The sequence below is a fragment of the Peromyscus californicus genome, unplaced genomic scaffold, assembly GCF_007827085.1.
Source record: "Peromyscus californicus insignis strain IS unplaced genomic scaffold, ASM782708v3 Scaffold_14__1_contigs__length_90479793_seg_2, whole genome shotgun sequence".
In the NCBI taxonomy this organism is placed as follows: domain Eukaryota; kingdom Metazoa; phylum Chordata; class Mammalia; order Rodentia; family Cricetidae; genus Peromyscus; species Peromyscus californicus.
In genome coordinates this window covers 51,620,917-51,633,862 of record NW_026294436.1, presented here as the reverse complement: position 1 = coordinate 51,633,862, position 12,946 = coordinate 51,620,917, and the positions used below count along the sequence as shown (strand labels likewise).

At 45.7% G+C, this 12,946-nt stretch overlaps 1 protein-coding gene across 1 annotated transcript in view; it reads right to left on the bottom strand.

Annotated features, from left to right (window-relative positions):
* Positions 1-12,533, bottom strand: part of Ildr2 (immunoglobulin like domain containing receptor 2) — a 61,072-nt gene extending 48,539 nt beyond the window's left edge. The window contains exon 1 of the mRNA XM_052737486.1: positions 12,224-12,533. The gene's annotated coding sequence lies outside the window, so the exon portion shown is untranslated. The remainder of the gene's footprint in view (positions 1-12,223) is intronic.
* Positions 12,534-12,946: the final 413 nt, after the last annotated feature.

The window sequence follows — 12,946 nt, the reverse complement described above, 5'->3', positions numbered from 1 at the left end:
TGACGAGAAGAAAGTCAGAAACTCAGGATAGCTTTGGGAGGGCCTGGGTCAATACCCAACAGCCTCATCCTTTATTGAAAAGGGCTTTTTATAATATGCCAGGGGGAAAGGCAAAAGACCTCCTCCTTGCAAGATCAAAGCACACTGTACAGCCAAGTGTAGACCCTTCCAAACACCTGGTAAACACGCCCGTGACCAAATCATCTCCTTATGCAGTCCTGCTGGGTAAAGCAAGTTTAGATTCTCTGACCCTAAGTTCTCACTAGGAAGCCTCTGTGGCTTCCCACACTGCTTTTGTTGCCATGACTATCAAGAAGTATCTATTGGCTTCTGTGGAGCTGTGGTCCCCAAGCTAGGCAAGTGCAGATAGCCAGGCATGAGATGCTGAGTGTGAAAAAGGCAGAATGGGCAGAAGCTGGATTATATACAAGCATGCTGGAATATATCATTAGGAGTTCCACAGGGATAGTGTCTGGCTGTGCTCATCACTTCACTAGTCCATGTCCTTGAAGTCAAAATAAAGAGTGGTGCATGCGTGTGTGTGTGTGTGTGTGTGTGTGTGTGTGTGTGTGTGTGTGTGTGTGTACACATGTGCACACACTGTATGGGCATAGATGCACATGGAGGCGCAATGGGACCCTGTACTGAAGACAGAGCTGGGTCATTTGAGAGGACAGGACCAGGAGTTCTGAGTGTCAGTTTACTAGACTTTTGAGGACCGGACGTGTTAAGGTTTAAAGCTAAAAATGACAATTCCTGTCTCCACTTTGTAGGTTTCCAATGGTAAGGTGAGTACCATTCAACTCCCAAGGCTTCTCTGACCCCATTCATCAGGAACCCATCCTCACAAGAAGATGAAGGTCTAGAACTGCTTTTCTGGCCCCAACCCTAACGTCTAGGGTGAGAGATAGGATTCCTTGTGCCCACTGGACAGCATCTCTTCTCCTCATCCTATGTTTGCCTCATACAGAACCTGTTCCCACTTCGGTGTGCTAGTCTGCACCCTAGCTGACCTGCCCAAAACCTCCCCTTGTTTTTCCCAGACCTCGATGGCAGCCCCTTCTCCGAAGGCTTGGCTATTTTTCCTGTGTCTCATCATGCATAGTTGAGTCCCATCTGAAACCATGACGGCACTATCCTCCATGCCTTCTCTTCCATGATGAACTGGAACCCGACAAAACTGTGAGTCGTTGGGAAGTGTGGTCACAGTGAGTCAAAAGTAACTAATACACCCCAGGTAAAAACTTCAGCTTTGACGATTTGTTCTCTGCCTTTGACCTCATTCAGTTAGTCACTAGGTCTACATACCTCTCAAACTTGAATTTTCTCTATTCCCACTATAACCAGGTCCCTAGTTCCTCCTACCAGGTAATAGCTGTGTGGCACTATGTGCCAAATCCCTCTCTTCCAGCATTTTAATGAATTCTTTCAAAAGCCTATAAAACAGGGGTTATTATCACACTCATTTTACATATGAAAAACTGATGCTCCAAGAAAATGCGTACCCTGTCTACTACATACATCAGGGCAGTAGGGTGACAGTAAGGTTGAGGCCCAGGCTGACTGGCTCCACGGCTCTGGTTTTTTTTTTTTTTTTTTTTTTTTTTGGTTTTTCAAGACAGGGTTTCTCTGTGTATCTTTGTGCCTTCCCTGGATCTTGCTCTGTAGCCCAAGCTGGCCTCGAACTCACAAACATCCACCTGGCTCTGCCTCCCGAGTGTTGGGATTAAAGGCGTGCGCCGCCGCCGCCGCCGCCGCCGCCGCCGCCGCCGCCGCCACCACCACCACCACCCAGCTGCTCCACAGCTCTTAACCATCATTTTACATAGGCAGCATTACCACCTGTGTATGAGAACAGTGTCCCGAGTAGCCTCCCTACTTCGAACCCAATCTACACTCCACATTTTTTTCTAGAGCGTTCTTTTTTAAACACATTATATCATCCATATCAGTTTCATTATCAAACATTCCAGTTTCTTGCTTTGAAAACTACTCATTCCTCATTCTCTCCAGGATACAACCCCCAAATTTCAGTGCCTTGGTATGATATAAGATCCCATTCAAGGGTCTCAAGAGATGGCTCAACAATTAATAGCACATGCTGCTCTTCCAAAGGACCTGAGTTCAGTTTCCAATACCCCTACATTGAGCAGCTCACAACCACCCATAACTCCAACTGCAGAAGATCCAATGCCATTTTCTGGCTTCTAGGGGCACTCACATACACATGTGGTATGTGCATGTGCGCACACACACACACTAAAATGTAAAGACAGATCTTATCCATAATTTGGTCCCACGTACACTCCAGCTATACATTTTTCATCCTTTGTCTATAATGAAAGGACACAGAGCTGAAAGATGTGCCTGGAGCCAGAGAGAAGCATTGAGGGAGGTGTGGCAAACATGGGAACTAGCACTGGCACACAGTGGGAAGGCAGGCGTTCTGAGCTTGGGCACTGGCACACAGTGGGAAGGCAGGCATTCTGAACTTGGGCACTGGCACACAGTGGGAAGGCAGGCATTCTGAGCTTGGGCACTGGCACACAGTGGGAAGGCAGGCATTCTGAGCTTGGGCACTGACACACAGTGGGAAGGCTGATGTTCTGAGCTTGGGCACTAGCAGTAGGAAAGCTCAGGCACTTGTGTCAACTTAGGGAGCTTGAGTTTTGAAGTTTTCTTAATCATTTTAGCAGTACAGAAAGAATCAGTTCCACCCTCCAAACCAAGGTAGATAGTCCAGAAAACTGAAGAGGGGCAGAGGAAAGTGAGGAAAAGGCAAAGGAGGAGGAGAAGCATGGGATGGTGTGTGTGGTACAAGAGCACACCTGCAAAGTTCAAAAATCCCTTAAAAAGTTGAACACTGGCTGAAGGAAGCACCACATGGCTGTCAACGCTCACAGGTCGTACATTTGCAGAGGAAAGAGTCGTCATTCTCAGACTATCTATTCTTGCGTGTACTTTGTCTCCTGGTCTCCAGAAAAGAGTTGACCATGAGTATTTTAATCCTGTCAAATGTATTTAAAATACTTCATTAAGCTCTAGCAACACCAAGAAAAGAAAAAAAATCCCAGATCTTGGTACAATCTAACCTTGCTTCCATTATTACTCTAAGGTCCCCAAGGTGAGTGGCCAGAATTTAGTTGAGTCTGTATCCCCAACACATAGCAAAACCATAGAATATAGCTGAAGCCTAAAAACATGTGGCGTGAATGCGCAGATGAACGCACACACGAACCTGTGAGTATGAATAGCTTTCTTAGCAGGTGGGCCTCAGCACAGAGCATGGATTCTGGCCAACACCTAGGAAGCTGCCTGGAAGTAGATGTGAGTAGTGAGAGCTCAGAACAGCAGCTACCCTCTTGGCTTATTTCCAGACTAGGGAAAGTCAGCTCCAAGTACAGACAGTGTCTGCAAAATAGGGTCCTACCCCAATTCTCGTGTGAAGAAAAGGAGTCTATAGATGACAAACTGTGTTCTTATGGAAATAACAAAAGCAGATTCTAAAGCAAAGCTGTTCTTATTTTAGCACCTTCATTTTTTTTTTCAAGTTCCTTTTCCCCACTTGTTGTTGTTAGCTATTCCTCCAGCATCTTTGAGAGGCAGCTCTATAAGCACACCCCCATTTTGGAGAAGCAAAATTGCTGCTAACAGTCACAAAGAAGTACCCTTGGAGACAGGCATCTTTAGAAGCTTTGTACAAAGCTTACCCATCACTTAACTTCAAGTCTCCAAAGCAGACTTGACAAATTTCTCATTCCACAGAGTATCCCACAGACTACTAAGGTGTGCCTCTATTCAGTATGGCATTTCAAATCTTCCTTCTCCTGCCCTCAGGTTGTCCTAAGAAATTTATCATTTGTTTCACGTTTTAAACATGTTGTCTTAATCTCCCAAGACATTTTTTAAAGAGACAATTGATGGGCAGGCTTTCTAAATGTAGGCAATGAATAGAAGGTATGCACATATCTCCAGTGGGGTTAGCCCCATAGTTCAGCCAAGTAAAGAATGACTGTACATCCCTGAGTATCCAGGATGGAAGCATTTGCCCAGTGTCCAACTGCAGGTTAAAAGTTTAAAGACAAAGAAAATGCAGCTTGATAGTTTTCTTCTAGAAGTAGAAACCATCTTCTTGATCAACTAAGGACAAAAAATAAAGTCTTTACTAAGAGTAGTAGGCATTACCTTCATACCTGTCTGTTTTCTGAGCTTTGTTCTCTAAGTTTCCCAACTGACTCCCCAAGTCAATCAGATTCTTTCCAAAAAAAATTTCTTCCCTGCTTGATCTGGCTAGAATCTGTGTCTCTTCTTTGCTAACTCAGTACCTGAATCCTTCAGCTATATTAGTTATGGGGTAAACAGATAGACCATTTGAAGTTTTTTTTTTCTTTTATGCTAGCATTCTAGTATGTTTTCCTTCTAAGAATCTCAAAGGTCAACACCATGTGCCCATTTCAGACAGGATTGTGCTCAATGCCACCCGGGGGCGGGCTTTGCTCATGGCCTAGTTATCATTTGCTGCCAATAGCTCTGATGCCTGTGCACACAGAGCCCGCCACTCATTAAGCATACTTCCTATGTCTCCAGCTGGGCCATGCTTTCTCACTCTGCCACCACCGTGTAGATAAAAAAAAACAGACATCTATCTCCTTTCTATCTGATTGTTTCATCATCCACAGATCTGAAATGAACTATGGGTGACGTCTAGCTGGCTTATGTGCTGTTCCAACGGGACCAAAGCAGTACTGAAAGGGATCAGTCTTTATCCTGCAGTGCAGAGGAACCTTAGAAACCATCCTGGTTCTTTCAGATGGGTCAGACGTCAGCCATTTAGAAAGGGCAGGGAACATATAAGAAAGTTCCTATCAATCTTTGTCAACGTGTTATTTGTATTTCCTGTCTAGATCTCCCCTGAACTCCAGACCCAAATACACACTATTTTAGTGTTACATAAGCATATTCACACTCACTCTGTTAAAGAGGGAGACACATCCATTTCCTCCTTTTTAGTAACAGAACATTCCAGGTTTTCATTTGGCCAGACAAACCACCAAGAACTACACATTTCCTGGACTCTCTTGCAGCTAGCTGTGACCATGTAACTAGGTTTAAGAAGTGAGAAGTAAGGTGTACAGCTTCTAGGTCATCTCTCTGCCAGCAAGCTGTTTGCCTTCAACTCTACTTTCCTTGTTCCTCATACTGAGAAAAGCCTATAGCTAGGAGCTACATGTTGGAAATGGTAGCCCTAGCCCCACAGATTCGAGTTGTAATCAGAGAGAAATAAAGTATTTTATATTAGTCACTATGTGTGATAGTTAAGATCATCAACTTTATAGGACCAAAAATAACTGAGACGGCAAGACTCTGGACATGTCTGGAGGGAATTATTGAGATGAGGTTAAGTGAGGTGGGAAGACCAGACCTAAATGTAGACTGTATCATGCCATGGGCTGGAGTCCAAGACTACATAAAAAGCAGAAATGGCTGAGCCCAAGCATTTCTTTCCCTCTGCTTCAGACTACAAATACAATGTAATCAGTGTCTCCGGCTCCTGCCACCATGACTCCCCTGCTATGGTAGACTGTAGCCTTGAACTGTGAGCCAAACAAACTCTTGACCTGAAGTTGCTTTTATCAGGTATTTTGTCCCAGCATTGCATAAAGTAGCTAATGTTTTAGGGTACCTTAATCATAGCAGCCTAGGCTATAATATACTTAGGGGAAAGAGATGGAGAGATTTCCATGCCCCTCCTTTATGTGTTTCCCCTTTCATATTAATTCATGTCCATAGATGGTATCCCTAGAAATTCCCAGGTAGAAATCTGGAGGCATCTTTAACATTCCTTCCCCGTCAACCTCCACATCCAGCTAATCCTATTTCCACCATCCTGTCAGTCTGTCCATGTCTGTCTCTCAGCTCACTGTACCATGTCGGTTCAGGTCCCATCACACCTTCTCCTACAAGGTTTTTTACCCACATCTAATCTATTCCCCACCTTGAGCCCAAATGTTCTTTCTAAAATGCACATTTGATCATGGCACTCTCCCGCCTCTGACTCCTTTTTCAAGAGTCCCTCTAGCCTTCTGGAGGACAAAGGGGCTTCTCGTCTGTTTGTCCCTGCAGCACTAAATGCTTCAACCACAGATAAATATTTTTAGTTTTCACAAAGCATCATGTGCTCCCTTGATTCTCAGCCTTTCCATAGCCTGTTTCCTCTGCACATGTATTTCTCCCCCACAGCACCCCTTCCCTTCTAAACTCCTACTTATTCTCCAGGACTTCCTCAAGTACCACTGTCTCTGGAAGCTGCTCCCTGTCCTTACTGCAATCACCACAGCCCGCAGAATCACATCTCATTGCCTGAGAATTCCCTTTTTAGTCATCTGGGGCTTTTGCTAACAACAGTTCCATTCTGCAGGTTTCGAAAGAGTCTGCTGCACAGTAACAACATTACGGTTGGTAGATGACTTAGTTCCTCTGATAGACTGCACTGTTTGCTCGCTTGCCAATCTTGCCTTTGTGCTCTACCGGCAAGGGTACAGTTCAAATTCCACAGACAACGCACTGGGCCACAGAATTTCCTTTGCCCAGTGTAATATGAGCAGGTAAGTCAGAAGACATGTCTAAGTAAAGGTTTTGAAGGCACTTGTGTGGTCTGGCTCTATACACTGCCTTTATACTCCCACCCAATGCCCCACGCATTTGCCCTCCACTGTGAGAACAAAATAATCAGTCAGTGTCTGTTCCTTCATACTGGGGATTGGAAGACAACTAGTACTGTGTCAAGTCCGCCAAGTCTAGCCAGCAGCCAGCTACCCACAGCTGACTGCAGCTTCCCTGTGACATGATTAAGAAATAAATACCAACTACAGTGAGCTACTGAGATTTACTTCTCAACGTTGGGTCAAAATGCTAATGAATATACCTAGTTGGGTTCAGGAGAAGGACTGAGTTATGACTTTGTGCCAAACACTGTTCTGAGAGTTTTACATGGTTTAATTTTAGTTATCTGACTAGCATTGTGAGATGAGTTAGCTTTCTATGTCAAAGCCAATGGAAATAAGATAAAATGCTAATCTAACATTCAAATCCAAGTCAGTTAGTGCTAACCCCACCCCTAAACACACACAGAGAGAGAGAGAGAGAGAGAGAGACAGAGAGAGAGAGACAGAGAGAGAGAGAGACAGAGAGACAGACAGAGAGAGACAGACAGAGAGAGACAGACAGAGAGAGACACAGAGAGGGACACAGAGACAGAGAAAGAGACAGAGAGGGACAGAGAGACAGAGAGAGAGAGACAGAGAGACAGAGAGAGAGAGAGACAGAGACAGAGACAGAGAGAGAGAGAGAGAGAGCTGCCTCTGACCTGCTTCCGCCTCGGTATCAGCCCCTTGGCAAGCCCCAGTACAGAAGGAGTAATAATGTGAGGGCCCAGCTCCTAAGCCAGAGCACAGCATCCTGGAAGCTCCAGACACGGAAGGAGAACAGAGGAAGTAGCGTGCTCTTCTGAGTTCTTTCTTGTTTCTTGGCCCATAAAGAACTCCAGTCATCCAAAACGCTTTCTTTCATTTTCAGAGAGCCAAAAACCTATCTCAAGCACCAGGATTTGAAGCCCACATATAGCACAGCCCCATCTTGCATGGCTCCTGGGTGTATGGCACCAATGCCCAGTCCCAAATGCTCAGCAGTGTCTTCTTCTGTCCCCGGGACACAGCCTCTGCCTTTCCAGCGAATTCCCCATTCCCACCCCCACACCTCAAGACTTGATTTAGGGAAAACCAACAACCAATCTTTCTCACTTTCCCCTCCACTATTTTCCTGAATTCCATAAACTCTAAGCCTCAATACCCAAGGTGCCACAATAGTCATGTATATTCACTTAAGTCGAGAGTTATAGTTTGATCCACCTTAGCCAAAACAGAATGATTCCCTTGGACTCTGGCACTTGTGATGTGGGATGGTCTATATGTCAAATGTGTTGCTGATTGGTCAATGAATAAATCACTGATTGGCAGTGGCCAGGCAGGAAGTATAGGCGGGACAAGGAGGAGAATAGAGCGGAAAAGTGAAAGGCTGAGTCGGGGAGACACTGCCAGCCGCCATCAGGATAAGGAAGATGTAAAGTACCGGTAAGCCACAAGCCATGTGGCAAGGTATAGATTAATGGAAATGGATTAATTTAAGCTGTAAGAACAGTTAGCAAGAAGCCTGCCACGGCCATACAGTTTGTAACCAATATAAGTCTCTGTGTTTACTTGGTTGGGTCTGATGGATGTGTGACCGGCAGGTGAGAGAGATTTGTCCTGACCGTGGGCCAGGCAGGAAAACTCTAGCTACAAATGGCGCCCAACATGGGGCAAGAGTTTCCACCTAAAAACTGAGAAAAAAGATTCTAAAACGGAGCTAAAAACAGTTCCTAATTGTTTCTCTCAAATGAGCGGCAGCTGCCGGTTTGAGCTACTGGCGGGTTGCTGGCGTGCGCGCTCGACCTGCCGCCGTATGGCGGGAATGAGGCCTCTGCAAGTGGCACATTAAGCTACATTGTGGATTTAGCCTTTGCTAGTACAAAACAAAAAAAGAGGTTTCTGGGCTACATGCTGCTTGGATAAAAGCATATAGACCCAGGATGGTTCCCAGAGCTGACAGTAAGCATACCGCCGCCATGTTGGGAAGCTGAGGTGGGCGGAGCCAGCAGCCACAGCAGCTGCAGCTTAAAGCAACAGATTCACAATAAGACAGATTCAGATGTAATAGTTTAAAATGTGTGTAAAATATACGTAGGCTTAAAAGAGACAAAAAAAAGTGATATATACAGTATAGAAACAAATACATGGTTTTAAAAAATAAAGTCTTTAAAGAAACAGTAAAATTAATATAAAAAATAAGCCACGTAGAGATGACTATTACACAGAGAGTCTGGATTATGTTGTCTTTGGGATTCTTAACTACAGAGAGATGTTTGATTGTAAAGGAAGCTGAGTTAAACCAGTACGTATATTTTAAAGATACTTTGACTTCAAAATTTGGATGTAAGGATATGTTACTTTGGAAAAGAGTCTCTTTTGTTTCCACAGAAAGCAAGAGGCTATGGATTTGTTCCAGAGTAAGATACATCAGGTTTGACCAGCCAAGACCCCCTGAAAGGTCTCCGATGACACCATGGCCCAGATGATCCAACATCCAGAACCGTTTCAAGACAACTGGCTCAGATGATACAGCCTCACGGACTACTCCATGATCCTAAAATTTTCTTTGTTTCCCCAGAAGATACAGCGCCCCCCTCCAGCAGGAAGTAGTAAGAAAAGCTACGCCCAAATTCCCAAATATACCAAGCTGACTTTGGAGATGTGTAAAGGTTAAAACCTTCCTTTTTAAGAAAAGAAAAGGGGAAGTGATGTGGGATGGTCTATATGTCAAATGTGTTGCTGATTGGTCAATGAATAAATCACTGATTGGCAGTGGCCAGGCAGGAAGTATAGGCGGGACAAGGAGGAGAATAGAGCGGAAAAGTGAAAGGCTGAGTCGGGGAGACACTGCCAGCCGCCATCAGGATAAGGAAGATGTAAAGTACCGGTAAGCCACAAGCCATGTGGCAAGGTATAGATTAATGGAAATGGATTAATTTAAGCTGTAAGAACAGTTAGCAAGAAGCCTGCCACGGCCATACAGTTTGTAACCAATATAAGTCTCTGTGTTTACTTGGTTGGGTCTGATGGATGTGTGACCGGCAGGTGAGAGAGATTTGTCCTGACCGTGGGCCAGGCAGGAAAACTCTAGCTACACACTTGAAACAGCCAACTTATGCTAAAGTGGTGACACACTGTAGCTCATGCATTTTTCAATAAATAAAACCCCATGGACAGATACGTCCCTTATTTCCTCTTAGCCTCGGTCTTCTTGAGCACAAGGATCACTGAGATAAGGTAGATGAAAGTCACCCAACACAGACAAAAACATCACAGCACAAAATAAAAGCCACCACCACAAGCCATTACTTGTCTGTATATTTCTGACGAAAGCAAAAGGATAAATGCCCAAAGGAGTGAAAGACAGACGGGTCCTGGAAAATGAAGGGATAGTCCAGGGCCATGCTGGCTGTAGCAGGATTCAGCCCACCTAGTCCAATGTATTTGCCTTGCTCTACCAGTCCCCACGGTGACCACCCAAACCTGTCTTCCAAAAACGTAATGCTAATCCATTTGTTCTGAGAATCTAAACAACAGCTCTCCCTTCCTAACTGGTAGTTTTCATTCTAATCACTGAAGAGAGCGGAGATTGCCTCGGTTTCCTTCACTGGGTGAATTATAAAAGGACGAAGAGACAGGTCACTCTTGAGCTTTGATATCCAGCTCATCAAAATTAAATGGAGAGAGAGTTTAGACTCAGAATCACACAGCCAAAAGAAACCCTAAGAATCACCTCTTCTAACAGACTATAAGATCAAGACATAAACCTGCCCAGGGCTATCCAGCTCTTTGTGGAGGAGCTAGTCCTTGAACTCAACCTGCAACTCCCAGGTCAGGGAGCTTTCTACCCACCAAGTTCCAGTACTAAGACGGCTAACATCGGATCAAGCACTAAGTACTTGGCGCAAAGCTCCTCAAGCACAGTAGTCCAGAGCTTACAATAACACAAGTAGTACTAAGACTTGGATCTTTGCAAATCAGCCACTCAGCAGATTCATGCGTCTGAACTGTAGGCAGTGATAAGAGTCCAAACACAGCCACCTTCTTCTAATCCAGCGAGAGGCATCCAGGCTGGGGGACGGTGAGTGTGGGAACAGCTATGATAGAGTAGTGAAAAAAGTTTGATATAAACAATGTTGCTTCTGTGGAAGAACACAGAAGGGAAAGAGTGTAGGAGCTGCACAAGATGTGAAAGGGATGATGGAAGTTGAGGTACCAGCAATCTCTGAAAGAAGGTCTTCCTTTTCCAGAATTAATAACACTCTTAAGTCTCCATGCCCACTATCCTTCCATGGTCGTCAAATAGCAACGTGGCCCGGGGAAGAGCCATGCCAGTACCTCCCTGTCTCCTCCAGGCTGGGTCAGGAGGTTTTCTGCGGTACCTCACAATACTCAGGGAAGATTTCTCTTTCTGCTTCTACACAGTGCTAGTACTGTTGTCCACAGCTGCACAGTCAGTGTCTCTGCCTCCAGACTGGACGCGTTGAAGGCAGAGGCTGTATCTTACTCATTGTATTATTAATCCCAGCGCAATGCCCAGGACAAGGCAGGAACTCACTGACTGCATTGGGGCGGGGGGAGTCTCGATTCGGCCATCACCTCTTCAGAAACTTCAGTTCCGAGTCAGTTTGGGTTGGAATCCCCTGGTTTGGATTGAGTATGCCTCTTCCCTGTGCCACGGCACCCAGGTAGCTCTTACAGAACCAAGCATCCTAACAAATTACCTGAGTGTTTGTTGGAATCACCAACTAGATTGACCCTTCTCTGAGGGTAAGAACTGTGTCTTTGGGGGGCTTTATTCTCAGCACTTATCATCACACTTAGACACCACGGGGATCAAGAACGTGCCTTCAGAATGAGTTAAGTGACGAAAGCGTGCCAACAGACATGCTGACGGAGCGTAGAGTTCCATCACAGAGACAATCAAGAGTCCCCAGGAAAACCTACAGCTAGCTCATGGAGTGGACCCTCAGAGTTGAATCACCATGGCATTTCTCACAGCCTCTGCTGCCAGGGAAGAAAAAGAAAGTCACCGGTACCGGGGTGGGGGGTGGGGGGGAGACAAAGACTGAATGGGCCGTCCTTCAAGTCTCAAGTCTCGTTGCTAGATGGCACTTGTTGCTAAAATAGCAGCTGGTAAGCATTTGGTTTTGTTCAAAACAACAACAACAACAACAAAGCCAGTCTACTGCAGGAAGCAGCACCGCAGTACAATGAGAAATCATGAGGCTAAATATGTAGCAGGAAGAAGTACAGAATCTTAGCAATGAAAGACAAGGAAGGAGCTGTTACAGCCTGAGGAAAAAGAACCCAAGTGTTGATTAGAAATTGCTCAGCCTGCCTCACAGTGAAGCAGGGGAGTAGAATGGTGGTGAGAGCATGGGGGAGGGGGAGGGCGGGAGAGGATGAATGTGGTTTGTTCTTGGCTCTCTGTCTCATTTTTAATCTGCTTACCACCACCACCACCCCTTTCTCTCTCCCTTTTTACCATGTCTCAAGAGAGAATTCATTGATTGGGCTGGACCGGAATTTCTTACCTTTCCTCGTATGGTTCCTGTGTGAGGAATGAGTCTAAATCTCTCTCATCCTTCACTGCTCCTCTCTCCTCAGGTCCCCTCTCTGGCAGCCATTGTTAGCCTCTCGTACTTTGCAGGGGGCTGAGAGGCGCCTTGTCCATCAGCACCTCTGACAACAGGGAACGGGGGTGGAGGGGGGTCAGGGGATGTCAGGGGGTAGTCCATGGCATCACAGAAACCAGCCTCATGTACAGATCCCCCCTGTCATCTGACAGCCGAGACACCCTGATAAGTAACCTGTTGCCTGTTTCCAGGCAGAGACAGCTCTCCAGGTGCGGATGGCAGGAGGCACAGACAATGCAGCACCCCCCTCCAAACAAAAATAAAGCAACGGAACCTCCCACAAGAAACCCATGAAGCAGGTGGAGCTGGTGCAAATAAGATTGGACTGACCTCTAGCCCCAGCCACAAATACATATATTGTTTCTCTGTCCGTCTATTTCTGTAAACCGGGGGTGCTGAACCAGAGTTCCTGTGGTCCCTCCACTAATAGGATTCCATTTCCTAAGAAACTCTTAGCCATCTAGAGAGACCATATGTTCTTCTCCCACTCTCTGAGTCCCCAGAGTACTTCTCTTGAGCAGACCCAATCGGGGGGTAGGGTCCAGAAAAGCACCTCTGACTCATGGACCCCTCCTAAGACGCCTGGCCGACTTCAGAAAAGCCTGATGCGACGGGCTGCAG